Source organism: Octopus bimaculoides, chromosome 19, assembly GCF_001194135.2.
Source record: "Octopus bimaculoides isolate UCB-OBI-ISO-001 chromosome 19, ASM119413v2, whole genome shotgun sequence".
NCBI classification, from domain to species: domain Eukaryota; kingdom Metazoa; phylum Mollusca; class Cephalopoda; order Octopoda; family Octopodidae; genus Octopus; species Octopus bimaculoides.
Window position 1 is genome coordinate 8,814,817 of NC_068999.1, and position 5,180 is coordinate 8,819,996.

Genomic DNA, 5,180 nt, shown 5'->3' on the forward strand with positions numbered 1-5,180 from the left:
TGTGTGTGTGTGTGTGTGTGTGTGTGTGTGTGTGTGTGTGTGTCTGTGTGTATATAAGATATGTATTTTATTCCGCTTAGCGATTTCTTTTTAAACTTTCTTCGTATTGTGAACATGTTATTCTAAAACTGTTCCTCTTCAACTTTATTCTTTTCTCCCAAATGTTTTACGTGCTGTTGTTGTTGTTGCTGTTATCGTTAATGTTGTTGTTGTTGTCACTGTTGCCGCCGTCGTGCCCTCCGCCGCCCATGCTGCTCTAGCTGTCGTTTTTGTCGTCGCCGTTTTCGCTCTTATGTCTTGCTCAAATACTAGAAAAGAATCAGACAAAAAAAAAAAAAAATTGTGAAGTGAATTGACAATTTACAGAACGATGAATAAATATGTCTTTGCAGAATATTTAATTAACTCTGCATCTCTTTTTTTTTTTTTCGTTCTTTAGTTCAAATCTTACCAAAGTCAGCCTTGTCCCCTTTTATCCTTCCAGGGCCGATGAGTTTTAACTAGCTGTGAAGTACTAGGATCTATATAAATGGGCTGAACGTCCGTTACTTTCACCACCACCACCACCACCACCACCATCATCTTGATCGCAACCGCCACCACCACAAAATTTGCGCCGTTGCACCTATATTTCTCTGTTACTCACTATTCTATCCTTCACTACATGTATTCACATGTGTTCGCAAAATATGTTCACAACATGTGTTCACAGCATGTGTTCTCTATGTTACTGTTCTGACCGTCACAACATGTGTTCTTTATGTTACTCACTATTCTATCTGTCACAACATGTGTTCACAACATGTGTTCTCTGTGTTACTATTCTATCCGTCACAACATGTGTTCACAGCATGTGTTCTCTATGTTACTATTCTATCCGTCACAACATGTGTTCACAGCATGTATTCTCTGTGTTACTATTCTATCCGTCACATGTGTTCACAACATGTGTTCACAACGAGTGTTCCCTCTGCTACTCTCTGTCACGACATGTGTTCGTGTGTAACGCTTCCTATGAATCAAAATCGAACACGCAACCCAGATCATTAACATAACGTAACGAAGTCCAGGGTTAAGGTCCAAATAGCCTTAACTATGGGGGAAACCGAAGACATAGGACGAAACCTTTGACACATATAAGGCACAGGGTTGTCTGTGTGGTTAAGAAGCTTGATTCTTAACAATGTGATCTGGAGTTCAATCCCAATGGGTGAAGCATTGGGTGAGTGCCTTCTCGTATAGCCACGGACCCACGAAGTCGGGTCCGAGGCTATACGAGGCTATACGATTTGAAACTGGAAAAGTGTACATATTTATGTGTGTGTGTGTGTGTGCGTGCGTGCGTGTATGAATGTGAATTTGTGTGTATGTGTGTGTGTGTGCGTGAAAGTTTGTGTTTGTGTGTAGGTTTGTTAGTTTGCGTATGTATTTATATTTACGTTATGTTTGTCCCACGTCACCGCTTGACAAGCACTGTTGTTTTCCTTACGTCCTCATAACTTAGCGGTTCGGCAAAAGGACCAATAAAGTAAGTGCCGATCTTAAAATTAAATACAAGGGTCCAAGGGTGCTCCAGCTTGGCAGCAGGGCAATCCCTCGCCATATTGCGGTTCACCTTTCACGGTTTATTATCCAACCGGACGTCGATTCTTCTGTAGTGTGGTTTTGCATTTAAAATAATATATATATACACACTCTCTCTCTAAGCTTGCGCGAATACAACTTCACATATACAGACATGTATATTTGCACGCGAATTCATTTACACCTACGCATGCGCTGTCATGCTATTGTAAAGAAGATATCTCGATGAGGCGTTTTGTCTGTGTCTGCGTGTATGGTAATGTTTGTGTGTACTATTATGTACGAGTTTGTGTGCATATGTATGTATGCATGCATGTATGTATGTGTGTATGTATGTATGTATGTATGTATGTATGTATGTATGTGCGTGTGTGTTGTATGTGTGTGTGTGTTTGACGTATGTGTTGATTTGTGTAAGCTCCTTTAGAAAAGCGAGCCAGAATCGAGTAAAAATGATAAAGAATTATGTAGAATGAAAGAAAGATTAAAATAAATAGAAAATAATTATACAAAGAATTAAAAAAAGAAAGAAAATTGAAAGAAAATAATTTGAGTGGCTAACCTACAGGAAAGAACTTTGAATGGTCAAATGCGAGAGAAGACATTTGAGTGTGTCAAAATGGCGGAATACAAACTGAACGACGGATTGAGAGACAGAAAATTTGAATATGAAAAAGTGGTAGAATGAATTTAAATATTTGATTAGTTGGTAGAATGAATTTAAATATTTGATTAGTTGGTAGAATGAAATTTACGTTGTCAGATGAACAATATTGAAGGAAAAAGAATAGTAGGTCGAAAATGCTGGAAAGAAATATTGAATGACTAATTTGAATGAATAATAATTTTGATTAACGAAGGAATGTTATGAAAGAGAAAGTGATTGAATGTAAGAAATTGAAGAAATGGGAGGAAAATTTAATGGTCAATGTGAATTAATGATATTTGAAAGGACAATGGAGAGAAAGAAAAAGAACGGAAAACAGTCAATAAAAATGAGTGAAATTTTGTTTTTTAGTTTTCTTTTTTACTTGTTTTAGTCATTAGACTGCGGTCATGCTGGGGCACTGCCTTTGGGAACTTTTAGTCAAATGAGTCGACGTCAGTTGCAATGAGTAAGGGTGTTACCAACACCCAGTGGCATTCACTTTCATGAGCAGATTGGAGGTCCACAAAATAAAGTGTGAAACTGAAGCATACAACGCTCCACTAGGACAGGAATCGAGTCTAGAACTTCGGTGTGTTTGTGCAACACAGTAACCATTAAGCCACTACACACCCTTCGCTTTTTATCAATGAAAATTCATACGTAATTCAGTGTCAAGTCATGAAGCTTTAATGATAATTTTCATCAGGAATAATAATGGTGATAACTCTGAAATCCACATTAGTTGAAAATTGGATCGTGGCATGCAGTAAAGGTGTGACTAATTAATATGGTAAAATAATATAATTGTAGAGTAAATTGAGATAATGTATATTCATTACATTTTTTTTCTGAAATAAAATAAAACGAAACATACTCTCATCGGAATCGAGCACGCGAACAACTCGTATCAACGTTTCTTAGTAACAGACTCCAACGCTTGTGTCTTTTAGTTGAGATGTCGCCAAAAGGCAGACAGCTGGTCAATGTGACGCTTTACTACTATTGATATTTTCTAGATTTGTTCTAAATTAGTTACGAAAAACGATAGCTAATGTAATAGACTGTCATCGTTTGTGTTTCTGGTCGGTTTATAAGGAGACTTTAACGATTCGAAAATCTATATAGATTCTTATTTTATCTTTATGTGATGAGACCATAAATATGTAAATGAAAGAACTCCATGACTTTAATCCATACATATATGTATGCATGTTGGTGTATAATAATAATAATAATAATAATAATAATAATAATGGTTTCAAATTTTTGCCACAAAGGCAGCTTGTGGGGAGTGGATAAAGTCGAATACATTGACCCTAGTGTATCACTGGTACTCAATTTATCGACCTCGAAAATATGAAAGGCAAAGTCGACCTCGGCGGAAATTGAACTCAAAACGCAGCGGCAGATGAATTACCGCTAAGAAATTCGCCCGGCGGGCGTTCTAACATTTCTGCCAGCTCGCCGCCTTCGATGATGATGATGATGATGATGATGATGATGATGATGATGATGATGATGATGATGATGATAATAATAATAATAATAATAATAATAATAATAATTATAATAATAATAATAAATGCCCTGATGTAGTACCAGGTAGTGGCTCTCGTAGCTTCTTATCTTAACTATTTAGAAGTGTTATCATGTACATTGTTTTGTCTTGGTATGAAAGATGGGCTACAGCAAATATTCTGCTCAATACTACAGACTTGCTCGTCAGTTGTTTGACCATAACCAGTTGAGCATATCCCTTGGTGGTTGATGATATGTGCATCTCTGATAATGAGCAGAAGTAGTGGAGGAGCATCATAGCCATGTGTTGAGAGGAATTCTTTGGGGTTTGAATAATTCATCTTTGGAAACATGGGTGTTTTGCTCAACATCCTTAAACAAACCTTATTCAGAGACCTTTTGAGCGGGATGGGCTACTCGACCTAAAGAAAATTCTAACTGGGTCCCACCTACGAGGTCATGCGCTGTTTGTCTTGATATGAGATCACCATGTCGCGCACATATGGTTGTGATGCATGTGCCTGGTGTAACTCTTATCAGACGGGTAGTCATGATGGGTATACTGGGCTTTGTATATTTTACCCCAGTGTCACTTTGATGGCATGCACTGCTCTCTCACTCAAGAATAACAGTAATTAATCGATTGTATCGACCCAAGTGTCCAATAGGTGCTTATTTTATCGACCTCGAAAGGATGAACGTTCTAATCAGCCTCACTGTTATTTGAACTCAGAACGTAGCAATGGATGAAATACCGCTAAGCATTTCGTCCGGTGTGCTTACGATTCTGCCAGCTAACCACTTTAAAAACAACAACAACAGCAACAGCAACAACAACAATAACAACAGGAACAACAACAACAACAATGATGATAATGATAATAAGCCTTTGTACTGTAGGCACAAGGCCTGACATTTTGGGGGAGGGGTTAAGCCGATTACATCGACCCAGTATTTCCCTGGTACTTAACTTATCTACCCCGAATAGATGAAAGGCTAAGATATCTTCGGTCGAATTTGAACTCACATAAAAATTTCTTTTTCTTGGCAAAGGGATTTAGATGACCAAATCGATGGCAATAATGGGTGGAGAGGAGCTTCTGTCCATTTAAGAAGACGACATCATTTTAAAGATATTCGTTCGACCCGTGAAAATAAAAGCAGGTGTTTGAACTGGTTAGAAAACGATTGGGAAGGTGAGAAACTGTCAGGTAATGCACGGATAGAGTATGAGAGAGTGAGCGAGGGGAAGAGAGAGTGAGAGAGAGGGAGAGAGAGAGATAGAGAGAAAGAGAGAGAAGGAGAGTGAGACAGATAGACAAACATTGAAGGTGAGAGAAAGAGAGAAAGTGGGAGATGGACAGATAGAGAGAGAGTGAGAGAGAGAGAGAGAAGGAAAGTGGGATGTATATATATATATATATATATA

At 38.0% G+C, this 5,180-nt stretch overlaps 1 long non-coding RNA gene across 1 annotated transcript in view; it reads right to left on the reverse strand.

The window, feature by feature from the left end:
• Positions 1 to 88: 88 nt before the first annotated feature.
• LOC106884168 (uncharacterized) overlaps positions 89 to 5,180 on the reverse strand; it is a 56,416-nt gene continuing 51,324 nt past the window's right edge. Inside the window, exon 3 of the long non-coding RNA XR_001411209.2 lies at positions 89 to 308. This is a non-coding gene — a long non-coding RNA (uncharacterized LOC106884168). The remainder of the gene's footprint in view (positions 309 to 5,180) is intronic.